Source organism: Zootoca vivipara, chromosome 12, assembly GCF_965207765.1.
Source record: "Zootoca vivipara chromosome 12, rZooViv2.hap1.1, whole genome shotgun sequence".
NCBI classification, from domain to species: domain Eukaryota; kingdom Metazoa; phylum Chordata; class Lepidosauria; order Squamata; family Lacertidae; genus Zootoca; species Zootoca vivipara.
Window position 1 is genome coordinate 24,374,230 of NC_142595.1, and position 17,112 is coordinate 24,391,341.

Genomic DNA, 17,112 nt, shown 5'->3' on the forward strand with positions numbered 1-17,112 from the left:
CGAGTTTCACCTGTATTAGGAGAAATCTGCATTAAATGGTGATGAATTTTCATGACAAGCTTTTTTTAAAAGAAATAAATGGGTCGCAAATATAATTTAAGATTGGAGAAATGAGAAACTGAGGAAATTGAAGTGGTCAAGTTCCTTCCATCCTCAGGTGTGCATAAACATAAGATAGGAAAATGAGAAGCTGCCCTGCAATGTAGAAAATCTGCATTGGATGCAGAAGCTCACAGGTTCAATCCCTGGCCTCTCCAGTTAGGGCTGAGAGAGAGAGACCTGCCTGCTATCCTGGAGAGCTGCTGCCAGTCAGTGCAGACAATATATGGCCTAATGGTCTCCCTATGTTCCTTGTACCCCAAAACCCAATACATCCTTTCTACCTACTACAATTTCTGTCAGAAAATGTGCCAAAAGCTGTTGCAAAGGGAAATGCTTGATTTTGCAGCAAAGAATAATGTATGTAAATTCTTGTCGTATATTTTGCTCACGTCGACCTGGATTCCTCCTCCACCATCCTGGCCCCAAAGTCCTCGATACAGAACTTTGGCATCCTTAGGACGCTGGAAGCTTTTCTTCAAACTTTCTGCTTCCTTTAATATTCTACTAGCGCGCAGCAGTTGAAAACTTTACTCCTGGCCAAAATGCCTTGCAAAAGGATTCGGGGGGTGGTGGAGGAGAGGCCGAGGAAGAAGAGTTATAATTTGATTCACTCTTGCTTTGCTCCGATTGTTTACGGGATCGAGGGTCACGGCGTGTTCCCCTCCTGTCTCCAAAAATGTATCTGGGGAAAGAACAGGCTGTTAACTGCGAACAACAAACTCTGATGCCTCACGCATTGTGTTGGGCGCCGGGTGAGCAAGAGTTTGTTTTGGAACAACTCGAGGCCCAGTGGGGACCAGAAGCCATAATATAATGCCTGGGGTAGCATTTCTCATATTGTCCCTGACTCAGCTAGGAAGCCATGGTGTGCGCATTCAAGAAAGGCTTCACCTTTGTTTCGTCCAATTAACCGATGAGATTATATTCCATGCATATAAACAGGAACTGAAAAAGTGAAGGCAGAGGGGGAGGGTCTCTCCTTTAGCAAGAGTTGACTAAACCTTGCATGCACTCTCACATGCACAAAATGTTGAAAAGCAATTGCACTTTATCCCTGGATTAATATTGGTGCTAAAGTACTGCTCTCTGTGACTGTATACACACCAACTTATATGTAGCACAAAAAACGTAGTTTTTCTCCATCCAGCATGCTGCTTTCAGTCAAGAATGATTCTAGATCCTGCTGCCCACAAGGGTGTGTGTGCTTTTGAAAAAAAACCCTTTTCCTCCCTGCAAATGCCCCAAAAGAAGGATGTGGAGGTTGTGATATTGATATATGCCCACATCATTGAGCTGTTGTGGATACATTCACCTGTTTTTAAATGGACAGGCTGTAGGGCAATACAGAATCAATCTGCAATCAGCTTTTATTTCCAGAATGCAATCAGCTTCTCAAGAGACACTTTTCAGGGGCAAAAAAAACCATATATGTAATACATCTAGACAGCGTGCGGACTATTTGTGTGTGTGGGGGGGGGAGAGTGCTCAGTCTCCATTGGTTTAATAATAATAATAATAATAATAATAATAATAATAATTTATTTATACCCCGCCCATCTGGCTGGGTTTCCCCAGCCACTCTGGGCGGCTTCCAACAGAAGAATAAAATAATCGATTAAAGATTAAAAGCCTCCCTAAACAGGGCTGCCTTCAGATGTCTTCTAAAAATCTGGTAGCTGTTTTTCTCTTTGACATCTGATGGGAGGGCGTTCCACAGGGTGGGCGCCACCACCGAGAAGGCCCTCTGCCTTGTTCCCTGCAACTTGGCTTCTCGCAACGATGGAACCGCCAGAAGGCCCTCAGTACTGTGTGTACAAAGCCTTATGAGAAATCAGGTCAGCCAATTGGCAGTAGCTGTGAGTTAGTGGTTTGGAACCAGTTCAGCTGGGCTACAACTCCCATTATCCCTGGCCGTTGGCTGTGCTGGCTGGGGCTGATGGGAGTTTGAGTCCAACAACACCTGGCAGACCTCAGGGCTGACAAAAGGGAGCACTTCTTTGTTCAATGCTTGATTAAGTCACAGGATTCTTGATGTGGCACCATCTGTGACATAACATTGTTAGGATTCTTCATGGGTCAGAAGAAGAAAGTGAGGTGGAGCTCTACAAAGCAGGATACATCTCTGGGTACGCCGGAAGAGGACATTCAGTTTCTGTTTCAACATGGCTGCTGGTCTTTCTTCCAGAGATTCTACGACAAACGAAGAAGTTGTGGACCTCCAGAGATTGTTCAACCAACTCCTATCAGCTCCCACCAGCAAGGAAGGATGATGAGAGTTGGGAGTCCAACTAACCCAGGCATCCCCAAACTTCGGCCCTCCAGATGTTTTGGACTACAATTCCCATCTTCCCCAACCACTGGTCCTGTTAGCTAGGGATTATGGGAGTTGTAATAATAATAATAATAATTTATTATTTATACCCCGCCCATCTGGCTGGGTTTCCCCAGCCACTCTGGGCAGCTTCCAACCAAATATTAAAAACAGTACAGGCCAAAACATCTAGAGGGCCGCAGTTTGGGGATGCCTGAACTAACCTATGGGAGGGGAAGCACACAAGTTCCGCTTCTCCACATTAGAGTATCTGGTAGTATCTAACAGAGTTAGATAAATTCGGGAGATCTAAACAGGACCTCCACATTGAGAAGCAAAATACCTCTGAGTACCAGAAGCCGGGTGTAAATAACAGAGGATGGTCATCCCTTCATCCGAAAGCAGAATGCTTGGCAAGCTGTGCCTCCATCTGACCCAGCAAAGCATTTTCTGGTCCTTTCCCCCCACTTCCATGCTTTGATTTGCACTCATCACAGGGCCGTCCGGTCTGTGTGCATGTAGACCGGAGCTTTCTGGAAAATCTGTGAGTGGATCTTGATTTCCTACTATTGTTCCCTTCCCTTTCAGGCTGCTTCCCTTGCCACAGCCCACCCATTCAGCCCACCCTCAGATGAGCTACTAACAGGTGACAGTGGATGGACGGAGGAAGGTTGGCTGCTTAGCAAAGCTAGGGTATGGGGAGCCAGAATCACTTCTCTTCCTTCCCCCGCTGTAGCCTGATGGAATATTTTATATTTCTCTGTCAAATCTTTCTATTTGCTGAAGCAGAAGGACTGGTGAGATATAACCAGTAGCCATCAGTTTGAGTCCAGTGTGAGTGTGTGTACAGCCATACCTCAGTTTAAGTACGCCTTGGTTTGAGTATTTTCAGTTTAAGTACTCTGCGGACCTGTCTGGAACGGATTAATCCACTTTCCATTACTTTCAATGGGAAAGTTCGCTTCAGGTTAAGTATGGACTTCCGGAACCAATTACACTCATACCTCGGGTTAAGTACGCTTCAGGTTGAGTGCTCCGCTGTCCGCAGACCCGTCTGGAACAGATTAATTCACTTTCCATTACTTTCAATGGGAAAGTTCACTTCAGGTTAAGTACGCTTCAGTTTAAATACTCCACGGACCATCTGGAACGGATTAATCCACTTTCCATTACTTTCAATGGGAAATTCGCTTCAGGTTAAGTACGCTTCAGGTTAAGTACAGACTTCCGGGACCAATTTTGTTTGTAAACCGCGGTACCACTGTATTCCCAAGAAAAGCCACATCCAGGAATTCTGGGATGTCTGATCCCTGCTGTTCCCGCTTGCTGCCAATCTGATGCTCAGGGCTGGAAGGTGGTTATGATGCCAAGGTTGTGATGCGTTCGTCTCACTGCTCATGTATGTCCTCCCCCCCCCCCCCCCCGCCGGAAGTCACCCACCTGGAGATCATTCCAGCAAAACAGACATCCGTGTGAACCATTTCAGATTCCTAACATCTGCAGGAAATATCCAGTTACTAATGCTTTGCTTATTGCTAATGGCTGCGGTTATAATTTTCCTTTCGGATGGTCAAAGAATTTTTTTTTTTGTGAGGGGGAAATCTATTAGCAGTGGTGGTAGCATTAATAATAATATAATCATAACCTCTCTCCCCTTTTTCATATTTCTTTTCTGGACTTGTTTCATTCAAAATAAAAATGCCAGAGGCTTGGGTTGGCATGAATTTCTAAGGCTGGATTTTTGCATTCCTGGCACCCATTTCTCCCTCTTGGCTTTAACTGTCTCCTCTCTCCTTCAACAACAATTTTCTTCCTACCAGGCTAAATTGGTTCATCAGAAAGCCCTGTTGCCTCCTGGTCTGTTTAAGGATGTTCATAGAATTGTTTTCAAATATTGTTTTTAATGTGTGTCTTTCCTGTATAGGGCAGTTTTTTTTTAATGTTTGATGTTTTATGATGTTTCCATATATGGTGGAAGTTGCGCAGAGTGGCAGGGGCAATTGTTGTGGTTGCTGCTATTTGATGCCTCGTTTCTCAAAGCAGCTTCACACAGTCCTGAAGCTGTTTGTAATCTAATTCACCTCTTGACAGAGTGTGAACCGTCAGAGCCATGCAAAAAGGGTTAAGGCACCACACACACAAAAGTGAATTAAGTCATGCTGGTGTAAGCAGTTAGGAGGAAAGAGCTGTGAAATGCTTGGTGGACAACTTCACTGCACTTTAAGGTTGTAATGTGAACACAATTTTCATTTAATAGCAATCAGCACTCCAAAGGGGAAGGAAGAAGTTCATTCTTAACCTCCTTTCCGAACCCAGAGGCTCAGGCCTGTGCTCCCAGTTGCTAGTGGTGAACAGGGCAGAGGCTGGAGGAAAAATGGGGGTGGGGGTGGGCTGGGCATTTTGTGTCCTTAGGATCCCCTGAGAAACTCAGCACACCTACTGGACCTGGAAGTGGATGGGACAGTGCAGCTGACTGCTTAATGGGACACAGCTGTGGGCAGGCTGAGGAAGAGCTAGCCACCTCAGACCTGCCCACGCCTGGAGGGAGACACTAGGGCAGGCATCCCCAAACTTCGGCCCTCCAGATGTTTTGGACTACAATTCCCAGCTCCCCTGACCACTGGTCCTGTTAGCTAGGGATCATGGGAGTTGTAGGCCAAAACATCTGGAGGGCCGCACTTTGGGGGTGCCTGCACTAGGGTGATGTTAGAAGCAACCCTTCTCTTTTGGGAGGCTTTTATCAGGTGAGCTGAGAACTTGTTTGGAACCTGAATGAGTGCCGGGGCCATAGGCGCCAACTCCATAGGGCTGAGGTGTTTTCAGCCCCCCTCCCAAAATTTGTTGGGAAGAGGCTAAGAGGCTAAGCCCCCTGCCCCCACCCGCTGGGCCTCACAGTAGCAAGGGGCCTTGCAAGGCCTTGTGGTGGTGGCCTCCTCCTGTTATTGGCGGCCTCCTGGCGCACGATGCCCGTGATGTCACATGTGCATGACAGGACCCGACCCCCCCCAATGTTGGGCGCAGCTCGTAGCCTCTGCCAAGGTGGAAGGTGTGTCCAAAGGCCGAAGAATTGATATTGGCTTATATTTATTATTAATTTTGTAGGAATGTAACATTTTGAGACGTTAACTCTGCATTTTTTTGTAATATCTGTTGATTTGTCTGCTGCTGCTGTAGGTTTCTCTATACCGCTTAGAGATTTTTTTTTATATATTCAGCGGTATGGAACTGGTGTAAATATATAAATATTTGGAGCTCCACTCAAGATGGCAAGTCTAAAGCTTTACAATTGCCTGTTCAGTTTCACACGTGGATGGAGTCAATTTTACAGAGAGTTGGGTCCCCCCCCCCCGGCTTGTTAATTTCACTATTCTGCCGCAGCACAATTGCAATTTAAAATCAGAAAAATAAAATAAAGAGTAGCACCTGCAGCACAGAGCTTGAGAACGGTAGCCTGCCAGGATTAGAGCCAGAACCTACACAGCTGTACCTGCTGCTGTTTTCTATGTAACCAACCAATTAATAACCAACTAAAGTGTGTGGGTTGTGGAAGCGTCACATTCCAGGAAGCAATTAATTAAGGTTGGGAGCCTGTAGATTGGGGAAAGTTTGCCTGGACATCCATGAAACTGCCTGAAGGAGGCATGATGCTTGCACATTAAAAGCCTCGTCTGGAGACATCTATGCAGCTTTTGCACAATAAGTGCAGCCACAATGACCAGACAATGAAACATCCTGTCAAGCTCTTTAACGAGTGTGTGTGTGTGTGTGTTTGTGTGTGTGTGTGTGTGTGTGTTATATAGAGAGAGAGAGTTCAGCAATGCAAATGGCTTCAGAAGCCAATGCAGGACAGTGTTTTCATAGAATCATAAAATTTTAAAACTGGAAGGGACCCTGAGAGTCATCTAGTCCCTAACCCCCTGCAATGCAGGAATCCCAACAGTTTCAGCCTTCAGCTCAAGCATGCCCTCCTCCCTTTTCAGGGTTCCAGTTCCCTCCCTGGCTGGCTGCCAGTTTGCAGGCAAACCATAGTTTGCATGTGCTCTCCAAACCAAAACTGGAAACTAGTTTGAATAGAAGTTATACTAAGCTAGCGTTGCCATACGTCGGGGATTTCCCAGACATGTCCTCTTTTGGCAGGTCAGCATGCCCATTTGGGCGGATTTTTGCATTTTTCATGGATTATCTGGATTTCGGGTTTATTTATTTTGGGGTGGGGCACACACATGCTCAGAAGGCATGTCCCGAAATGGGAAACGCTGCATCGGATGGCCTTGTGCAGCCTTCCCGGGGCTGTGCTACGCCCTGGGTTCCTCCCAGGGCCTGGCAGGCCCCTTCCTGGGGTATGCAAGGCCTCCCCCTGTTTTGAGTGGTCTCCAGGCCTTGCGCCACGTTCCCAGTACCGCGCAGCATCTTCTGAGCAGGAGGCTGAAGACAGCAAAGGTAAGAAGAGGGACACGAAGGAGGGGGTGAGCAGACAGGCAAGGAAGCGGTCAGTGGCAGGGAAGGGGCGAGCAATGGAGATGCAGGATGGGGGAGGGGAGGTGTTCTGTTTTTTTTTGCTCTTCAGAATATGGCAACCTTATACGAAGCCAACCAGACAATCCCATAAACAAAACAGACTGTTGGCTCTCTGTCTTACTGATGTATCCCCCACCCCCCACCCCCGGTCTGTTTTAGAGGTGGCATAGTTGATCGATAGGCCTTCAGTTTTGTTTGTTTCAAAGCATTTTTAGGCAAAGAAGAAGAAGAGGTTTTCCAGAGCACCAGACAGATCTAAATGTGAGCCTGGGATTGTCCCGTCTAAAAATGGCTTGACACGAAAGGGACAGCTGTTGGTTAAAGGGGAGTAATAGTACTACTACTACTACTAATAATAATAATAATAATTTATTTATTTATACCCCACCCATCTGGCTGGGTTTCCCCAGCCACTCTGGGCGGCTACCAACTGAACATTAAAAACAGTACAGCATCAAACATTAAAAACTTCCCTAAACAGGGCCGCCTTCAGTTGACTTCTAAAAGTAAAATAGCTGCTTATTGCCTTGACATCTGATGGGAGGGCGTTCCACAGGGTGGGTGCCACCACCGAGAAGGCCCTCTGTCTGGTTCCCTGTAACCTCACTTCTCGCAATGAGGGAACTGCCAGAAGACCCTCGGTGCTGGATCTCAGTGTCTGGGCTGAACGATGGGGATGGAGACGCTTCTTCAGGTATACAGGACCGAGGCCGTTTAGGGCTTTATAGGTCAGTATCAACACTTTAAATTGTGCTCGGAAATGTACTGGGAGCCAGTGTAGATCTCTCAGGACCGGTGTTATGTGGTCCCGGCGGCCACTCCCAGTCACTAGTCTAGCTGCCACATTCTGGATTAATTGCAGTTTCCGGGTCACCTGCAAAGGTAACCCCACGTAGAGCGCATTGCAGTAGTCCAATGCAATGTTTTCAAAGGAAAACAGCAAGCTCAGGCTTGCTAGCCCTTAGTTGTTACACACTTGTAGTGACCAGTGGGAACAGAACCATCGGGAGAGGTGGCGCCAAAAGTTGCTGGTTATGCAGGAGAGTCAATGGAGAGGCCCTCTGGGGGTTGTGGACTCCAAAATCCATCAGCCCCAGGCCAGTAGAGCCAACGTCAGCAATGCTGGGAGTTGGAGGCCAACAACATCAGTCGAATGCCCACCACTATAAGCTCTTTCTGGAGGGAGGGTTGCCATTGAGCAGCTACTTGGCGCTCTGGGATCAATGCTGACCCATGGCATGTTCCCCCTGCCGTGGAAATGCCTGCTGGCTGGGGTGGAGTCTGGGTGGGTTCCATGACATTCATGCAGCTGCTTATTGGTGATTTTTAAACTCAGCATTGAGAAATCCCAGTAATGAACCGTTGGGGTTTGGTACGAATGTGCCCATAAAGGACCTGAGGAGAAGAAAGGAGGCCTAGGGCTTAGACAGTCTCCTGAGCCCCTTTAACTATGTAGGCGAAAGGGGACCCTTCTCGTTTATTTTGGCTCTGCTCCTCAGTCCTGTTCTCATCCTGCTATAGTCCTCCTCCTTTGCTACTGTTGGCGCTCACACGATTTCTAGACCCAGGCCTCATATCGTTTCCTGCATTTCCCCCTTCTGTTTTCTTTGTAATATCTGATTGGGGGGGGGGTGGCGTGAATTTTCTGAGTGGTGCTTGCAGCGGCCATTATGAAAACACAGGCCCGCGTCCCCTGCTGAATCTCTTGTTTTCACAGCCTCGTACTTAAAGTCAAACAAAGAAGTGCCCCCAACCCCAATGAAGATCAACGGGAGCTTGGTGAAGACGAGGGGTCCTGCTGCGGCCGGTCGGCTGGCGTCTTTGCAAAGGGGGCGGGAGTCATCTTGGGCTCAAGCCAGCGATGTCATGGTGGGGCAGTGACTGTATTTGCTTTAGATAGGAATGTAGGGCCCCTTTCAGACACACTTCGAAGATTCAGGACAGATAAAAGAAAGTATTTCTTCACATAGCACCGAGTTAAACTGCGGAACTCCCTCTCACAGGAGGCAGTGGTGGCCGCCATCTTGGATGGCTTTAAAATAGTATTTTAAAGGGGGATTCCAAGTGCCAATTGGTGGAAACCATTGGGGAGAGGGGAGATCATGCTTTTGTGTTCAGTTCCCCTTGCGGGCTTCCTAAAGAACAGGATACTGGACATAGATGGGCCATTGGCCTGATTCATCAAGCTCTTCTTATATTTTTATACTCTTACGACAACCAAAATCTGCCACCAGAGGACCCAATCCATATTATGGTGTGGGAGGGAGGAGTTGAACCTTTCTTCCTTCACAGTGTTTCCTGGGTGAAAACAGATGACAACCACCCCACCCCACCCCACCCCACCCCACCCCAAAGCTGTTGTTTGCTCCAGGAAGGATAAGCTTGGGGGGGGGGATAGCAGCTACCCTTTCAGGGCAAATAAACAGCTTCATGAAGAAAATTGAGAAAATGGTGTTAACATATTTAACATATCTAGTTTGCCCAATAACATATCTAGTTTACCTCAGATATGCAGATGACACAACCTTGATGGCAGAAAGTGAGGAGGAATTAAAGAACCTTTTAATGAGGGTGAAAGAGGAGAGCGCAAAATATGGTCTGAAGCTCAACATCAAAAAAACCAAGATCATGGCCACTGGTCCCATCACCTCCTGGCAAATAGAAGGGGAAGAAATGGAGGCAGTGAGAGATTTTACTTTCTTGGGCTCCTTGATCACTGCAAATGGTGACAGCAGTCACGAAATTAAAAGACGCCTGCTTCTTGGGAGAAAAGCAATGACAAACCTAGACAGCATCTTAAAAAGCAGAGACATCACCTTGCCGACAAAGGTCCGTATAGTTAAAGCTATGGTTTTCCCAGTAGTGATGTATGGAAGTGAGAGCTGGACCATCAAGAAGGCTGATCGCCGAAGAATTGATGCTTTTGAATTATGGTGCTGGAGGAGACTCTTGAGAGTCCCATGGACTGCAAGAAGATCAAACCTATCCATTCTTAAGGAAATCAGCCCTGAGTGCTCACTGGAAGGACAGATCGTGAAGCTGAGGCTCCAATACTTTGGCCACCTCATGAGAAGAGAAGAATCCTTGGAAAAGACCTTGATGTTGGGAAAGATGGAGGGCACTAGGAGAAGAGGACGACAGAGGGCGAGATGGTTGGACAGTGTTCTCGAAGCTACGAACATGAGTTTGACCAAACTGCGGGAGGCAGTGCAAGACAGGAGTGCCTGGCGTGCTATGGTCCATGGGGTCACGAAGAGTCGGACACGACTAAACAACAACAAAGTTTGCCCAATAAGAGTTCTGATTCAGGAACCATATTCTCACATAGAACTTTTTGTTGCTTGGATCAGAGGAAGAGACGCAGTTGTTTAACTCTCTCTTTCCTCCCTATTTTTGGTATTGGTTACACAGTTGAGCGCCGAGCCTCTCTTCAGTTTTTTGCTTGCTAATAGCCGGGGATGGCTGGTGTTGAATGGGTGGGAATGATTGGAGTTATTTTCCTGAATGACAAATTTACCTACAATCATTGTGTGTCAGAGAGGGAGGGAAGAAGGAAGAGGGTGGCATAGATTCTAAGATGGAGATACGGTAGAGGTTAGATTGGTGTTTTAGCTTGTGTTGACGACAACTAAAGCATCCTTGGACGGCAGGCGTTCTCTTTTGAAACCTGATAAAGGACTAGCAGTTTCTTGCCAGCTCCCAACAATGCTCATTTCAGGTATTACAGATGGCATCAGCAGTTGTGGTTTCTTCTTATCTAGGTTTTAGGAAATAGTATTGAAAGTTTTTATGTTCTTATATCAATTTTCTTGATTTTGTTCAATTCCTATAAGCAAACGTCAATAGCATAATACAAAGCATCTTGTTCTTTCTTAGAAAGAAAGAAAAACATGAAACAGCTGTAATCAATAAGTATTAGTATGAAACATACAATTTATCTCCACAACTTAGTTTATAAGGTTTGGGCTCACAACAGCTTTTGGTTTAAACCTATATTAGACATTCCCTATCTCTCTTTTGATATATGTTACTTCAGGTACCAAATTGGTCGCTATTTCTATAGTTAATAGGGACGCAGGTGGCGCTGTGGGTTAAACCACAGAGCCTAGGGCTTGCTGATCAGAAGGTTGGCGGTTCGAATCCCTGCGAAGTGAGCTCCCGTTGCTCAGTTCCAGCTCCTGCCGACCTAGCAGTTTGAAAGCACGTCGAAGTGCAAGTACAGTGGTGCCTCGCTAGACGAAATTAATTCGTTCCACGGGTCTTTTCTTATAGCGAAAAATTCGTCTAGCGAATCCCATAGGAATGCACTGAATTTTTTTCGAATTTTTTTTGCCCATAAGAACGCATTAATTGAATTTCAATGCATTCCTATGGGAAACTGCGATTCGCTAGATGAATTTTTCGTAAAACGCATTCGTCTAGCGAGGCAAGCTCTGCTTGAAAAATCCTTTCGTTAAGCGGAAATTTCGTTAAGCAGGGCATTCGTTAAGCGAGGCACCACTGTAGATAAATAGGGACTGCTACAGCAGGAAGGTAAACGGCGTTTCCATGTGCTGCTCTGGTTCGCCAGAAGCGGCTTTGTCATGCTGGCCACATGACCTGGAAGCTGTACGCCGGCTCCCTTGGGCAATAATGCGAGATGAGCGCGCAAGCCCAGAGTCGGTCATGACTGGACCTAATGGTCAGTGGTCCCTTTACCTTTATTCTATAGTTAATTCACCAGGTTGCATCTATGCAGTTAGATTTATAATTTCCACACACCCCTCCCAAATTTTCCTAAGTCTAATTTATTTGGTTCTTAGTGGACAGAATGCAGAGTTCTCAGTAGATATGAGCCATCCCTCCACCTCCATCAAAACATTGAGGCTTGGTTTTTTTTAATTAGGCTATCTGGGTTCACCCTGATTTTAAAGCATTGTAGGTCTTCGGAAGAAGTAGGGCAGAAATGTACATAAAAGATATAGCCTCAGAGCAATTTTGGATTCTTTCTGGATTCAGTCCATGTTATAGATACCTGGCAAACTACAGGCAGCCTGTAGTTTAGGCAGCTGTTTCACATTTTGGATGGATGTCTGTAGAATCACTTGAGTAAAACAATTATATATTTGTGGGATGGAGAAAACCCATTTTATGTCAATTAAGTACTCTTGGCTCTAAAGTTCCCCTTCTCTCACTAATGAGAAACAATATTTTTCATATGCTCACCACTTTCCTAAATCAAGAGAAGTCAAGCGGTGGTGCAATGGGGTTTAGTTTCCTGTGGCTAAAAAATACTGTAAATAGATCATTTATTTATTTTTTAAAATAATATATGCTGCTCAATATAATCAAAATCTCTAAGCAATTTACACAAAAACAATAATAATTCTCTATGGGGAGAAATTTGGTTTGGTTTACATTTTAACATGAACCTACATGAAGTGAGTCTTGGGCAAATTAACAATTCCCCCCCAATATTTCCGCATGCACTGTGTCAGGAAGATTTTGGGTATCATATGGCAGGACAGAGTTTCATGGACAATGTGCTCTCTCAAGCCCACATTCCCAGCGTGTTCGCACTCCTGTCTCAGTGATGTCTACTCTGGCTTGGTCGTGTTCACCGAATGGAAGATGGCAGGGTCCCCAAGGACGTGCTCTACGGGGAGCTGGCTTCAGGCATCTGGCCCGTTGGCAGACCAACTCTGTGCTACAAAGATGTCTGCAAACATGACACGAAGGCGGGCGGTATCAACCCCACCAGTGAGAATCCCTGGCAGACAACTGCAGTGCCTGGAGACAGACGCTAAGGTCATGTATACATAGCAGTGACCAGAGGAGGATTGACCGCTGGGAGGAGCGTAGAGAGAAGAAACACCATAATGCAACTGGACGCATTCATCTGCTCCAACCGCAACATATATGTCTCTCCCACATCGGTCTCTATAACCACAGCAGGCACTGCAACCTTCCAATAGTTTGACTTCACCCCCAAAGGCACACTCCTCTGTTATCTTCCGAGACAAGTGGGTGCCATCTACTTAATTGATACTTCCCAAAACAATACAGGAACTGAACTGCAGCAGTCTTTGAAATAATCCGTCCAAATAATCTGAACAACAACAAAAAGTGTATTAGGGGAAAGTGTGCATAGACACATATATAATTTGTGGGAAACAACACATGCAGAAATGGAGAAAATTCATTGCAAAATGTGTATTGGGCAAAATGGGATGCCCAGGAGAAAAGCACACTAGAACACTGACAAAGGTGGCACTGTGTCCAGCTGAGGCATTCAGTCATGCTGCTGCTGCTCTAGACCAGGCATAGGCAAGCTTGGCCCTCCAGATGTTTTGGGACTACAACTCCCATCATCCCTAGCTAACAGGACCAGTGGTCAGGGATGATGGGAGTTGTAGTCCTAAAACATCTGGAGGGCCGGAGTTTGCCTATGCCTGCTCTAGACCGACCATTCTTGTTTGCAATAAAGCTGTTCCTCTACGAAGCATCCAACTTCGCCTGGCCTGATCTCTGAAATAACATAGCACCATACCAAAAGTCGCGTGTGTTTTTATGTGCTTGGCATAAAAATAAAAAGGAGGAATCCACAAGTGGATGGCCTCCCAAGGCTAGTGCTGACAGCAACGTGTATTTGCTTCCAGAATCTATCTGTGCACGCAGAAGGCTCTTCTCGTAGCAGGTCACTGTCTCCAGTGTTTCTGTATTTCATGCAGCAACTGTTTGTACAAGAACGATGCATCATTGTCTTATTTCCACATGAGTGGAGTTCCAAGCACAATTCAAAGTGTTGGTGCTGGCCTTTAAAGTTCTAAACGGCCTCGGTCCAGTATACCTGAAGGAGCGTCTCCACCCCCATTGTTCTGCCCGGACACTGAGGTCCAGTGCCGAGGGCCTTCTGGCGGTTCCCTCTCTGCAAGAAGCAAAGCTACAGGGAACCAGGCAGAGGGCCTTCTTGGTAGTGGCACCCGCCCTGTGGAACGCCCTCCCACCAGAGGTCAAAGAGAACAACAATTACCAGACTTTTAGAAGACATCTGAAGGCAGCCCTGTTTATGGAAGCTTTTAATGTTTAATGTATTATTGTGTTTTAGTATTGGAAACCCAGCCAGATGTGCAGGGCATAAATAATAAATTGTTGTTGTTGCAGGGCATAAATAATAAGTTGTTGTTGTTGTTGTTGTTTGTTGTTGTTGCTGCTGCTGGTGGTGGTGGTTTGAGAACAGCTTCTTCTGTATTGATTCCATTGTTTCAGAAAGCCACCTTGATTTAAAAGTTAGAGAATCTAAATGTTATTGCCAACCTACTAGGTGGGTTCTCCCTCCCCTTTGGAAATTGTGTAGCAACCCTTCAACACAGAAATGATAACTGGACAAGCTGGTGGAGGGCCAAGGGTGTGATTTTAATAGACCAAGAAAGGTTGACTCTCCTGCATTCTAAATGTAGAAGCCTGTGGGATTCAAAACACACAAGCTCATTCCTGCTGGGTGAAAACAGCAATGCTGTTTTTGTAGACACCTTCTGGAAATCTAAAATTACCAAAAGGTAAAATCTAAGATTTCCATGTTGGCTATCTCCAAGCCTGTGTGAATAACATTTACGTAATACCACATGATGAGAGGCAGCATAATGAGTTGGATTTTGGAGCTGTGCAAGTTTACTAGATGACTTATGGTGGATCAGGTGATTGATCCAACTAGCTGTCTGGAGCCAACCACCAATAAATCACACAGAGTAAGTGAAGTTAACTCTTTATTAGAAGAAACAAGGCCTGCTCAGGAGTGCCAGGCCTAATGAGCACATAAACTATTCTTGGCAGGCTTCGCCCCATGAGGCAGTTGTTGGGGGAGGCTGAAGGTCCACGCCTTCCCACAGCTGCCTAGTCTCACCACCACCACCACCCCAGGTCCTTCCCAAGCAATCTGATAGTGTTCCAACAAGCCTGTCTCTGTTCCTCCCTCTTCATATCTCTTCTGGTTCTGGGAGCCCAGGTGGGAAGGGAGCTTGTTGCAGCAAAAGGAGGAAACACCTTTCTTCACCAGCATGACTCATCTCTGCCTCTTGGCCCTCTTCCTCTCTTGCTTGAGCTTTTGATTCTGGACTTCTCTCTGCCATAGACTCTCCTTGCTCACTAATCCCTGTTCATTTTCAGACACCTTATCCTTCCAGTCTTCTCCCTCTGACCACTCATCCCACCAACACTCCCTGGGCTCTGAGCCGCCTTCTCTTGGGGGTTCCCCAGCTGGTGCCTCCCACCATTTCTCTGTGTCCAGCCAGTCCATGAAACTAGCCTAGTTTTGCTTTTCAAACTGCTCTGGGAAAACTTGGTTCCTTCAGTAGACCAGTAACAATGGGCAAGTTTCCTTGAAAGGCAGCCCTCCCACCAGGACCAACCTTATTTTCAATGTGCTGATGACGAAGAGTGTGGGGTATATTTCCGAGCAAAGTTTCACGTGGGTCAGCCCTAGTTGAAGCAAGTGTTACGGATGGCGAGATGCCCACGTTGGAGAGCAATGAGGAGACTGATGAGGCTCATTGAGACCCAACACAGGAATCTGTCCCCTTCCCTCTGGTTGTGCTCCTTCTTGGAATCGGCTCTAGGCTTCTCTTCCTGGATGCAAGCAAATCGCCTTCAGTGTTTGCCCTAGAAAATGCCCCGCAATCTTTGACACAGCCACAGGGATTCCTTGGCAGACAAATCCATTTGGGAAAGCGTTTCACGAAGGTAGACATATTTCGAAAAGCGATTGAGTCTCAAGTAGGAAGGGTCTTTTCCTGTCCCAGATATATGAGATGATTTAATTGGAGATGCCTGGGATTTAACGGGAGAGTTCCTAAATGCCAAACATGTGCTCTGTCACTCCAAATGTTGGCCCTTCTCCAAACACCGGCTGGGAATGAATGCATATCTTGACTGGATCCGCCGCCGCCCCAAAAAACTGAAAGAGGAAGGTTGGCAACAGAACAAGCCCATTCCTGAGAGGCAGGGCTGAATCTCAGGGTGGAAGTGACTCATGCAAGTCCATTGTGGCACAGCTGGCCTGATGTCAGAGAGTCCTAGGGCATCACCACTACCCTCTCCCATCGTTCTTTGGGCTTCTGAATTTCCTGTAGCGAGGTGATAAAGAAAATATTGGTTGGATTGTCACTGCAGATGGTGACAGCAGTCATGAAATTAAAAGATGCCTGCTTCTTGGGAGAAAAGCAATGACAAACCTAGACAGCATCTTAAAAAGCAGAGACATCACCTTGCCGACAAAGGTCTGTATAGTTAAAGCTATGGTTTTCCCAGTAGTGATGTATAGAAGTGAGAGCTGGACCATAATGAAGGCTGATCGCTGAAGAATTGATGCTTTTGAATTATGGTGCTGGAGGAGACTCTTGAGAGTCCCATGGACTGCAAGAAGATCTATCCATTCTGAAGGAAATCAGCCCCGAGTGCGCACTGGAAGGACAGATCATGAAGCTGAGGCTCCAATACTTTGGCCACCTCATGAGAAGAGAAGACTCCTTGGAAAAGACCCTGATGTTGGGAAAGATTGAGGGCACAAGGAGAAGGGGACAACAGAGGACGAGATGGTTGGACAGTGTTCTCGAAGCTACGAACATGAGTTTGACCAAAGTGCAGGAGGCAGTGGAAGACAGGAGTGCCTGGCATGCTCTGATCCATGGGGTCACGAAGAGTCGGACACAACTAAACGACTGAACAACAAAAACAACAAGGTAGAGCATGTCCCAGGTTCAATGCCTGGCATCTCCAGCTGCAGCCTGGAGAGCCTCTGACAATCAGTGCAAATGATATTGAGCTACAGTAGGTGGACCAGTGGTCTGACTCGGTACGTGGCAGCTTCCTGTGTAGCGAGTTCAGGAGACACCAATGCCCCTTGCTTGTCAAGAGCTAAGGACGATTGTTTTGTGGGTCGAATGTTGCCTAATAAAAATGTTTTATTCCTATTTGGCATGCACAGAATTCTTGAAATTGACTTGCAAGAGAGGGAGGGGGCAGCTGTGTGTTTTCCAGGCCTTTCTACCCCTGCCTCTGTAACTCTATGATGATCTCACTGTCTCCTCTCCTCTCCATCCCTCAGTCTTCAGAAAACCGATATGCCCAAAGAGGCAGGACAGCCTGCCAGAGGTGAAACGAGAAGACTTAGCAAGCGGCTGGCCTTTGTTCAGGATTCATGCTGA